The sequence below is a fragment of the Leptonychotes weddellii genome, chromosome X, assembly GCF_054177405.1.
Source record: "Leptonychotes weddellii isolate Sample4059 chromosome X, ASM5417740v2, whole genome shotgun sequence".
Taxonomy (NCBI): Eukaryota; Metazoa; Chordata; class Mammalia; order Carnivora; family Phocidae; genus Leptonychotes; species Leptonychotes weddellii.
The window spans coordinates 76,967,367-76,980,516 of NC_138385.1; positions in this window are offsets into that span (position 1 = coordinate 76,967,367).

Sequence of the window (13,150 nt, forward strand, 5' to 3'; positions counted from 1 at the left end):
TGGATCAAACACCGAGGGGCTATTCTGTAATAACCACCACTTAGATGCATGAAAGGTCTGCTGTCCTTGGCCTCTTTTTTTTTTTTTTAAAGGTTTTATCTATTTATTTGTCAGAGAGAGAGATTGAGCACACAAGCAGGGGGAGGGGCAGGTAGAGGGAGAAGCAGGCTCCCTGCTGAGCGTGGAGCCTGACGCGGGGCTTGATCCCAGGACCCCGAGATCACGACCTGAGCCGAAGGCAGACGCTTAACTAACTGAGCCACCCAGGCGTCCCATGTCCTTTGCCTCTTTGGCATCTAGGTGATAGAGGGTCCAGCTTTGCACTCAGTGGGGATATTATAAGGAATTAGGGTAGATTTGGCCCACTGAAGTTTTGGCCTTAAGTCTGTGGCATTCTGTTGTTTTTTTTTTTTTATGAGAGCCATTTTAGTCCATTATGTTGACACGAATTCAGACAGCCCGGAATTAGGAAAACGTATCTCCCAGCTCCTGCCTCTGTTACAAAATAAGGATCGGGTACAGCTGTATATCACGTAATAGAAAGGAGACACATTACCATTATGTCAAGGAGATTTTCAAAGAAACGGTGGTCTGGAGCGAAGTCCTCAGATACTTGAGCGAGCAAGAGCTCTCTCCCTGTGGCCTTGACTCTCTTAGTGCCTGCAGCTTCAACAAAGAACATTCGAGGCAGGCTCCCCCTCACCCCTCCCCAGCTGCTTTTATTTTCTATTTTTCTAAAGCCCTTTTCTTAAAAATGTTTAGAGATAGGGTCAGGAAGAGGCATGGAACGGGAATAGGGAAAGAAAATTCTTAAAGATCCTGTTTAGAGCTGACCTTCAGGTGGAGGCCCCTTTATACTGAGTGGCTGTGTGAGACCCGTCTGAGTTCATTAACACCCTCTTCAAAACAACGCGTGAAAAAGAAAACCTTCTTTTCTCCATACCAATGACTCAATGTGGCTTTTGTGTATTTTTAGGTTAGTACATGACCAAGGCCTTCTGAAGTCTGATGAAGCAGCTAACGCAATCCAAAGACCTTGAACATCTCATGTAGATGCCGCTTGACGGACATAAAGCAGTACTTTTCTCTCTCTGTGCAATCCAGACCTCACTAGAAGCCTGATTTTTAATACAATCCCTCTCTGGTTATTTCATTATCATCATTACTAAAATCACATGCCCTGCCTAAGCCGCCTGTTTCTTTCTTTTTTTTTTCTTTTAAGATTTATTTATTTATTTGAGAGAGAGAGTGCACGAGTGCGGGGGCGGGGGGGGGGGCTGGGGCGGGCAGAGGAAGAGGGAGAATTCCAAGCAGGCTCCTCGCTGAGCGCACAGCCCAACAGGGGGCTCCATCTCACCACCCTGAGCTGAAATCAAGAGTCGGAGGCTTAACTGACTTTGCCACCAGGCACCCCCGCCTGTTTCTTTTCTATTCCTCTTTGGATACAGTCTCCCATCAGACCATGTGTCCCCATTTCTGGTTCAAGACGATGGTCGTCACACTATTGCATCCAGTCTCAGCTCGGCACCCTCTGCCTCCCTTCTCAATGCTGCATCCCTGTCTGAAAAACCTGCAGTCAAACCAGGCCCAACGACTGCCCAAATGCTCGTGCCACCTTTTACTCTATGCTCCACCTGACCCCCATGCTTGGGCCAAAAACACTTCCTTCCCCTTCCCCCACTCAAACCCGTTAACCAGGGTTTCCTTCCTTGTCTCCACCAGAAAGGGGCACAATCTCTCCTTCTCCAACCAACCAACCAACCAACCCACCCACATCCTACCCACTGCACAGTCCTCTTTACTTGCTCCAAAAAGGACACCATGTATTGTCCATGTATGGCATTCCCAAGACATCTCTGCATCCAATCATATCTTGTCCCACCCTGTCCTCTTAAAGCCACCATCGATAAGCTTTTCTGGGCATCAAAGGCCAGCGCGCATTCCAAGATTGATGGAAACGATAACTCGTGCCTGGTAAGGAGCCAGCACACAAAAGGTACAGTCGATGTCGTCAAGATCAAAGATACAAAACGAACGGCTGAGGCTCCCTCATCCCGCCTTCCTTTGCTCGGCGGAGGTCTCCGGAACCTTGGTGGGCACACAGTCGTGTGTGCGCATGTGCACAAGCACTGTCCAGGGACTTCGTAGTACTACTTAGAGGCGTCCAGCCGCTGCACCCACATCTGGAAACGCAGCACTGCCTCCCTGCTCTTGTTTCTCCCTATAGCAGCGGGCTTACTAAAGGATTCGGTGCAAAGGCCCAGCCCAGGCTTTCCACAGTGGGTTACATTGGAAATTTTAAAATATATCTTTCCTCTATGAGCTTACTCTCTTGTGAACTTTTGACTGCAGTCTCTCGTGTGCATATGCTGAATTTTCTCTCATCTGAGTTCCTATAGCACTTTCAAATTCATCTCTCGGCTCTAGTCCTGCCACATATTACACGGCATTTTTCTGCAGGGCTTCCTTGAGGGCCCACCCTAGGCGCTCCTTGTCTTGAATCCTCAGTAGTTAGCACTGATCTACGGATCGGATCGTTTACATAAATGTTTGCCAAACCGTTGTTAAATGTTTTCCCACAGCACACGGGCTGGATCAAGAGTGAGTCCTGAGGATGAGGGAACTGTATGTTTTATTTTCTGCACGGACATTAGCATGTGCAAGTTAATAAGTGCCTTTGAAAACGGATGCTCTAACGTGTCTAAACTTTCACTACCTGTATTTTCTATGCATTGTTTTGGGCTTTCTTTTTGTTTTGGTTTTTGGGGGGTTTTTTTGGGGGGGTTGTTTTGTTTTTTGCTAGACATATGCATTTGCAAAAAGGTAGGAAAACTAGGAAGGCAGAGATTTCTTGCCCGCTGCCTTTAAAATCCAAAGAGGAACAAATCACTATCCACGACCTCACTGTTATCTCCTTTGGAAGTGAACATCAAGGACTATGGCTTTAGATGAGAAGTGAATGCCATTACGACCAGGAAAAGCCTTAATAGAGGATTGAGCCCATTTCACCAGCTCCCTCGGGCCACCTGCCAGTTCGAGAAGAACATGCAGTAACCCTGTCAGCCGGCTTCAAAATTAGAATGAATTCATAAGAAACAAAAGATCTTGTTTTCATGGGAAAATATCCTTTGTGATATCCAACAAAGGGAGAATAATTTTGAAAGCATGTGACTTGGGGTCCTATCCTGCAGTTCTTACACAGACAAAACTCTCATTGACTCCATCAATAGAATTATTGCTACATAAAAGTCTTGTGCAAAATTTCCATGATGCTTCAAAGTGCATTTTAAGCGCATCAGCCCAGCATCCTACGCCCTCCCCCATTTTAATACAGCTGGAGAAGGTTTCTCTTAGATTGCCCTATTGTACAGCAGGAGACGAACCCAACATAGGATTGGAAGCCAATGGACACCCCTCACCCCCACCCCTGCATACATCATCATACCAAAATCCGGGCGACATAGAGAAGGTCAAATTTCAACTGATCTCTGAGCTTGAATTTTCCATTTCAAATTGCTCTTGCCAGGTAGACAGAAAATGGATTTCTTGCAAGCTTCAATAAATACCATCTCCAAGTAAAATCCACATTTTTCAAATAGATAACAGTATAATGATTGGTATTGCTATTCCAGCTATGGTTGAATAGCAAGCAGTCCATTCCTTTTTATGTAGTAGGCTCCTTAAGAGCCTCAAAAGATGAAATTGGGCCTTCAATACTGTTGGAATGAAGGACAATGGGCCCGATCTCTTCTTTTGAATTCTCTTAGCAAATGTATTGCATAAAATAGAATGCAATGCTAGGAAAGACTTCCCTTCTCAAAAAAAAAAAAAAAAAAAAAGGAGGCAATATCTGTTCTAATAGGTTTTCCATTCTCACCCATACCTGTGTTGTTGTTCACTCAATTGATGCAATTTTTAGTAGGTAGCATATTCTTAAACGAAGAAAAAAAATCTTACTTTAATTCATGAGTTTCTGCCCTAAAAAAGCTAATGCTAATAGTTTCACAAATGGGCATAAAAGGAAATGGGGGAGCCTGTGGCCTCTCCCATGGAACTTTAAAGAATTAGAAAGATCTGGGGCTCCCGGGTGGCTCAGTCGGTTAAGCGACTGACTCTTGATTTCGGCTGAGGTCATGATCTCAGGGTCGTGGGTTGGAGTCCTGTGCCTGGCTCCAAGCTCAGCAGGTGTCTGCTTGAGATTCTCCCTCTGCCTCTGCGCCTTCTTTCTCTCTCTCTCTCCTCCTCTCTCTCTCTCAAAATAAATAAATAAAATCTTTTAAAAATCTGTATATTGCTTTGGGTAGTAGAGATTTAAAATTAGATAGATAGATAGATCTGTCTGCTCCAAGATGCTGTTCCAAGTGCTTTACACGTATCATTTTATTCACTACTTACTACAACCCCAAGGGGGAAGGTACAGATCCATTTACAAATGAAAAAGAATGAGGCAAAAAGCAAGTTTTTAGTAAATAATTGTTGACTGATGTAAATAAATGGAGGCCAATAGAAAGTTCCTGAAACGATTAGCAAAGAAGCTGTAGTCAGTGTCATTTTCGAAAATGATTGCCCTTAGTCTTTTGGTGTAACAGAGAGCGCTATTAGCTTCCCAATATCCGTTCTCTTTCTTCTTCATTAGAAACAAAGCCTGATTTTTCTTCCCCAGAATTCCTTGCAGCTAGGTATGGCCTTCTGGCTAAGTTCTCGCTGAAGAAATTTACATATAAGTGTTGTATGGTATTTCTGGGAAGATCTTTAAAATGAAGGAGGCAGGCCTATTTACTTCTCCTTTCTCTTTCCTGCTGTTCAGAACGCATATGTAATGCTGATAGTCAGCAGCCGTTTTGGACCATGAGGTGACCTTGAGAATTGAAGCCACACACAGCTGAACAAGAGAAAGGGGTCCTGGTGCCTGACACAGTGAAAACACCATACCACATCTGGCTGCCTACACCCTAACTACTTTTACATAAAAGAGAGCTAGGTGATGGGGATTAAAGAGTACGCCTATCATGATGAACACTGAGTAACGTAGCGAATTGTTGAATCACTCTATTGTACACCCAAAACTAATATAATACAGTATGTTAACTATACTGGAATTAAACTAAAAAACTTAATCTAAAAAAAAAGAGAACTAGGGGTACCTAGGTGGCTCAGTCGGTTAAGCATTGTACTCTTGATTTTGGCCTGGGTCGTGATCTCAGGGTTATGGGATCAAGCCTGGGGTCAGGCTCCATGCTCAGCAGGGAGTCAGCTTGGGACTCTCTCTCCCTCTCCCTCTGCCTCTCCCCTACCCAACCCCCCCACGCTCATGCTCCCACTCTCTCTCCCTCTCTCTAAAATAAATAAATAAAATAAATCTTTTTAAAAAAGAGAACCAGATTTCTAGCTTAAGCCACTGTTAATTTTTTATTTTCTGCTATATGCAGCCAAACCAAGAACACACTAACAAGTGGCATATATACCACAACAACAATGTCTCTTTGATACCTATAACAAAAGGTTATGCTCATATTTGAAAAAGGTCAAATGTTCTTTTTAAAAGTTTATGTGCTTACTCAATACATTTTTTTTCTGATTATAAAAGTAATACCTCTCTATTTTGGAAAATTTTTAAAAAAACAGAAAAGCAGTAAGAAGAAAATTACACTGATCTCTAATTCTACCAATCCGAAAAAAATGTTATTCATACTTTGGATTTTACACAGACCTGTAAAATTAAACCCTTTCCACAGCATGTCACACTGATGCCTTACCCTCCTTCTCCCTGAAAAGTCCTCATAATGAAGAGCTCAAAGTGTTATGAAATAGTTTAGTCCATAGCTGGAGTCATTCTGTTTTAAATTCTATCTTGTATTAACAAAAATTTGCTTCCCTGACATCTGGAGCAACCCAGAATAAATGTATTATCTCTCAAATATCATGTTCCATTAAATGCTTGAAGATAAACACAAAAGCTTTCTTTTCCAAAGTCACAAACTATGTGCCAAGAATTGTGGCAGGAATGAAAACATAGGTCATGACTTAATCCAAGTGACAGATAGTGAAGGTAAAGTAGGTGAGGGCATGAGTACACATGTTCAAAAGACTTTTTGTTTTTAAATTTGTTGACCAACTAAAATATGGAGGGTCGAGGAGCCAGGCAACAAGGTAGGTGGTGATATCTTCAGTGAACCAGGAAATGCTCCAATAGCCACAGGAGTACATTTGCAAATCAGTGGTAGTGGCAGGGGATCAGGAGAAGAGTGTGCAAAAAGATAAGTCAAATTTCAAAAATCAATTTTTGAGAAGCCTATAGGACACTACAATAAGGATATTCAATAGAGAGTCAGAAACTTCTATCTGGAGTAAAGAGACATATTAACCCCTCCACTGTCCTCTTAATCCAGCTGTTAGAGACAGTGGAGGGATTAGGTTGTTGTGTTCTTGAACGGCATTATAATCAGAGAAGCAAAGAATATGTGTAACACACTCTAGACACTGCCATCCTCCCTTGAGAGGTTCATGAAAGACACACACATGTACAGAGAGAGAGAGAGAAAATTAAATACATCCTTAGCATTTTCTGGGCTTAGACCCCAAGCCCCCCAGAAGATACTCTGGGCCATGTTTAGGCTGGGCCATGTGGCCATGTGGCATGTAACCTTATCTTAGGTTACTAAGCCTAAACACCTTAAGCCTAAAGCAGGTTGTGAGTGAAGCCTGCTAATGTTTCACCTGCACCCAAGTTTGGGATCCTACCATGCCCCAGCCCTATGTAAAAAAAAAAAAAAAAGAAAGAAAGAAAAGAAAAGAAAAGCGAGTTCGTTGGCTATGCTCCAAGGCAGTAGGCCTTGTGTCAGCTTATCACTTCTGCCATATGGATGGCAGAGAACGAGGAGAGAGGAAGAGAGTCTCCCAGAGGGGGTAGCCCTGACCCTTCGACTCCAGCAGTGTTTCAGGGAGAGCAACAAGGAGGCCACACCCTAGCACTGACCTGTTAACACACAGTGACTGTGCCCACTGGAAATATGGCATAATCATGCCCCAGAATCTGATGAATCCAAACAATACTCCTCCCCAGATGTAGATTGAATGGAGGAGGAAAAACAAGATCTTGCTCCTTCATTAACTTACAGAGCCAAAGGTACCACAGCTTTTGAACAGCTTCCTAGAGCTACTGGCTTGTATTAAACTTGGGGCCAATTAAATCTCCTTGGTCATTTTCATAAGAACTTCTGAGACCTCCTCCAGCTTATACCCACCTAAGTAAAGTATGAACCCTTAGTGAGAAATTTACATTCGTCTCTGTCAGTTTTAATCTTCTTGTTTTGTTTCTTAATTCATGTCACCATCTAACGTCTGATAAAAGTGAAAAACAGAAAAGGCCACGGTTAAGGGACTGGAACCCACAACTGAAAACCTCTTTCTAAGTTGATCTAATTTTTGTTCATATTCAAGTTACCTTGAAACACCCCAAACAAAGACTCATTTGGCCTTGCCTTTTCTATGTTGCCCAAGAAGACATCAGAGCCACCAACAGTGGTTTGAATCATGCTATTCTACTGGCCATTCCATTATTCTGTCAATCTTGGGACTCTGTTTTTACAAAGGAAATGACAAGAGTTTGCTTTTTAATTACATACAAATATGATACCAGAGGGAGAGGTTAAAAAAATGCTCATCATGCCAAAATTCAACTTTTCCTGGGTATACGTGACAGATTATATCCTTAATTTGCTTGCATCAAGCCTGAAACAAAGAAATCGTATAGCTAGGAGCAATCTTTTCTTCCATACCCTTGCCACACAGAAGCTTTTTTAAAAAGGCAGAGCAATTAGCAATTTTATCAGTTTGTTCATGTATTCATATTTTGTGTATATTTGCATTTCATATTTAATTTGGTGCCCCATAACTATTCAAATTAACTAGACTCAACAGATACTTTCACTTACTAACACTCCGAGTGATGTGCCCTTAAATTAATAAATAATTAATTGAACAGATAAATAGAACTTACAGTCAACCAGAAAATTGTTCTTCCGTGAAGTAGACATAAAGAGCAATGGTCTTTAGTACATGTATGTACAGGTAAGGATATCAAAGCACATATATCAAAATAGAGAACATCCTATTTGTGACATTTTAAAATATTTGTTAGATCACTTGAGGAGCTAATAACTTTTAAAGAAATCTACAATATTTCTACAAGTATCTTTAGATGAGTTTTTAAAACAAGAAGCTTTGGCTGTACTGTGCTTACAGCTGAGCTTCCTATGGCCTGAAGGGTTAGGATTTTTTTCCTCTAGTGAGAAATTTGTCTTCCAGCCACCCTGGTTTGAGTTGTCAAAATTACAGAAAATAGTTTAAAATGTTCTACCATAGTTAGTAACACACTCCCCCAAGAGTCAAAGTCCCCAATCCAGATCTGATCCACTGTTGAAAGGGCCCTGGTGCTTGAGTCTCCTCTGGGATTTCAGGGATTTATTCTAAGTTATTTCATGGAGAATCACATTAGAGCATGATTCACAGAAAACCTTAGAACCAACTAACATGTCAAAAATCCAGTTGGTTTCCAATCAAACTAGCTCTGCTTCCCCAGTGTCGTCCCACCTCTTTATGCGTTTCCCTCCAGCCTCGGCTGAAGTATTCCCTCTGGGGCTCATCCACCATGCCTCTCCTCTGAGCATCTGTTTTCCTCATCCCATCTCTACCCACACCTGGATAAGGACCTGGCAGCAGCAGCAGGGCAAAGATACAACCAAACCCTAGCCCTGTTTGCCTACCTGTGACCTGATTCACACACCACTGACATTAGGATAAATCCTCCCTCACGTTGCCAGGACCAGTGTTCAAAAAATAAAACGTCATCTTGAATTGCATAGTGAATTTTGCTCAGAAGCAAAATGGTCGTTAAGTAGCCACTTGTTGGTACATCCGTTCTTTCAACAAATGTTTCTGAGTGCTCCATTGAATGTTTTTAGCCCTGGTGATCTAATCTGGAAGTGATTTTATTGCTGCACATCTGAAGCTTCCATTCTAGTGGATGTACAAAAAGATAATCTATCTCATTTACCCCACTAAGACTTGGATTCCCACTAGTAAGTTTTCCCTCAGCACTGTACTTCTCTCTCTAGCCATTTTGCTTTGGGGACATTTTACCTTCATGGGATATATGCACAGAAGCAGCCGAACCACATTGGAGGTGAGGGTGAGGGGGGGTGGGGGTTGGGAGGACAGAGGAGCCAGGGAGGTGAAATCAACTGAAAGGACGCACATGTACATAAAGAGAGAGAGAGAGAGAGAGAGAGGGAGGGAGAGAATAAGACCCACTGTCAATGTTTCCCTCTTTCTGTCCTTCCTTTGCTCCCACTTGAAGGCATCCCCACGAAAAAATAACACAAGATTTCTGCCTCCTGCATACGATTGCTTACAGCCGCCAGTGTCGTGTTAATGATTAATATGTCACATCAAACTTCTAGTAAGGACACAATTCCCTATTCTTTATCCATGAATTATCTTTGAAACATGGAGATTGGAGTGCATTTAGACTCATTGGATGCACCCATTCTCAGCAAAGCATTTTATCATTTGTTCAAGTAAGACTGCGTGGCTTAAACCCTAAAATCAATTTGAAACTTCCTTTTGCTATAGCAACTGATCGATGCCCAGAGAGACTTGAGACAAAGGCAGGATGAACAGCTTGAGGGACAGTGCTTAATGGACAAAATGGGAAAAAAGCGCAGGGCTAGTTCTCGCTCCAGAACTAATTAGATGTGTGACCCTGGAAAAGCCACTTGGTCTTCCTGAGCCTTACGTGTCCTCACCTATAAAATGGATATGTGAATATGTTTCCTCTGAGAACCAAAACAGTCTACCCCACATTCAGCCTGGACACTGAGAACCCAAACCACACCCTACTGGCTATGCTAACATGACTTTGCTATTCCACTGTCTTCATTAGTATTACTTTACTTTTCCAGGACTGCCCTGCCCAAGCAAATGGTTGGATTGTTTTGTTTTTTTTTAAAGATTTTATTTATTCATTTGAGACACACAGAGAGAGAGAGAGAGAGAGAGCATGAGCAGGGGGAGAGGTAGAGGGGGAAGGAGAAGCAGGCTCCCTGCTGAGCCAGGAGCCCGATATGGGACTCAATCCCAGGACCCTGGGATCATGACCTGAGCCAAAGGCAGATGCTTAACCATCTGAGACACCCAGGTGCCCCTGGATTGTTTATTATAGGACCTTGCCAGCAGAACTATAGACTCCTCCATGGAAAGCATCAATAGACAATTTGCGCCATGATATTCTTTGAATCCCTCATCTCAAAATCCTCATCTTGCTGTTTTCACCAATCCTGGATGTATATGGTGATTCTCACTCAATCCTAACCAAGCCCCCTGCATTGAAAGACCTGCCTTAAACCAAACTTCCAATTCTCAGTGAACTCTGACCTTACCCTCAATCCCTCTGAGACAGAGCCAAAGCAAGAAGTTCAGCTTTGTTTTATCATGTGCTGGTGATATTTGGGGAGCCAGCTTTCAACACCTGCCAGAATCATTGTGAGAATGTGATTTGAATGAGAGACTTCTTTGAATGCTGTCAGTTGCAATGAAAATATGAGTTGGCGGAATGACCATAAGCAGAGGGCAATAAATAATATCCAGCTAAACTGGAAGGTGACAGTACACCAGAAGGGTTGTAAACACCCCTGGGAATGACAACTCCCTGAAAGGGTTGTAAGATGCTGGGGACTCCTACTCTTACCATTGGAAGTAATGGGAAAGTTTTTCACCTGAACCTACCATTGGACTGTTCTAGTTCACCTCCAAAGGCAAGAAAGTTGCCTTTGACGTTGTCAAACCAAAGTTGACCTTCTAATCTAGTATACAACGGGAAAATGGGTGTGCAGGTGGGTGGGTTCTATCACAAGCTGCCTCCACTTGAGTTGCCAAATGTAGGTCAGGCTCCTCAACCTGACGATTCAGAGAACACCACCTTAAATTGATCAAGTGTACCAGCTTTACACATTCTAACATTGTTTAGTTTGCTTTATGTGGTTCACAGATTCTTCAGCTTCCTCTGGCCAGACAAACATTATTAACCCATCACCATACATCTCTTCTCTATGCCGTTTGTAGTGAGTACATCCCCCCCATGTCTGTTTCATGTATGTGCATGAACTTTACATTCATACCATAGCAATGTACATATCCAGAATATATAAACACAGCATCCTCAATTCTGAAGAATGTGGCCTAAATAAGGAAGTGGCAAAACAGACTTTGGATTAGCCAAAGGAGGCTAATTATTAACCAGGAAACCCAGAGGGCTTCACATTATCATCAAGGTAAGCATGTAGTCTGTCCAGCGCCTACCATGAGGAGCACCTTCAACAAATGCCTTGCTATCAGAGCTGGGATCATGTCTGTCTTGACACAAATGAGTTCCCATGATGCATCTGGCATCCCATGATGCATCTGGCAGTGTCTGGCACAAAAGTGGCATGTGATAATATGTATTGATTGATGGGCAGACAATTCACAAAAGAAGACAAATGTCTGAGACACATTAAATGTCACTAGGCAACCAGCAAAATTCATATTTAAATGAGATATCATTATTTGCCTATTACATTAGCACAGTTACGAAAGATAGTATATTGTGCTCTCCAGGGTGGAGGCAACATCAGTGTGGGGGTGCAAATAGATACAACTGGTCTAGAAAGGCATTCAAATCAAGCCTTTAAAATGTTTCTGCCCCTTATTCCACGGCTAGGAATTTACCGGAAGGAAATAATTTTGGACGGAGGCAAACACGGCAACATGATAAAGAACAAAAACATGGAGCGCAGACTCCATTTCCAACAACTGCGCAATGATTCAGGACTAGCTAACAGATACTTCACATTTATTATCTACAGACTGTGTCAGGGCTTTGCGGATATTACCTTATTTAATCGTTTCAAAAACCACATGAAGTAGCTAATATTATCCCCATTTTACAAATGGTGAAACTGAGGTCATTTGCCCATAGACAGAGCTGGATACTGAAGGAATCAGGACCAGAATTAGGATCTGTTTGACTCCATAGCACTTACACAGCATCTCTGTACCAGAGAATATTATGCATTCAAATTACATTTTAACGAGAGGGTAAAAATTTAATGTTGAGTGAAGATGGGATAGAAAATTGTACATATTTAATCTTTTTTTTTAAATAGGCTCCGTGCCCAATGTGGGGCTTGAACTCACGACCCTGAGATTGAGAGTTGCGTGCTCTACCAACTGAACCAGCCAGGCACCCCTATACATATTTAATCTTAATTTTGCAATACACACACACACGCACGCGTGCGTGCACACACACATTGGAAAAAAGTTTTCATGAAATGCAGCAAGTAGTAACAGAGGTTATTTCTGAGGCATGTTCTCTGAGGAACTACTGTTTCCTACTTTGTAATTTAGATATATCTCTTACTTTCCTACTATGATTAATAAGTTATTTTTAAAAAGAGAAAAACAGAAATGTTGTTAAGAAAAAAACACAGTTGTGAGAGGCATCCATGTCCCACAGATAAACAGGTTTATACAACAGTAAAGACCTCTCGCTTGCTCTGGAGTCTGGTCATAGGAGCACCCCCATACTCGCTTTGCTGGGGTCCCAGAGTAATTCAGCTTTCTTTGTTTTCATTTCTCTACCTCTATGAGCTCAGCATCAGATGGATGGATCGAGGTGGATTTTCTATATAACCCTGCCTTGCTGCACAGATTACAAGAGGCGACCAGATCCCTCCTCTCCATTTCTTCAATCTAGCAGGTTTCACATACCTGCGGGTGCTTGTGAAGATGCTCAACCCTCTGCAATCATCACGTGTCAGAGATCCACACGGTGACCTGACCAATGGGGCCAAATAAAGCAGACCATGATCCTCAGTCTGAATCACTGCAGGCACACCACATGGGAGCCTCCTGGAAACAGGGTCTTTGCATCTGCACCCTGAGTATGGCCCAAGCTAGAGAAATGTGGACGCAAGGCAGAAGTCAAGTTCACACAAATGCATACAGATCATTTTTATGGTGGTTGTTTCCTTGCTCGCTTGAGAGACCTGACCAGAACATGCCCGAAAAGGATAATTGTTAGGTTAAGGTTTGTGGTCCTGTTGTTATC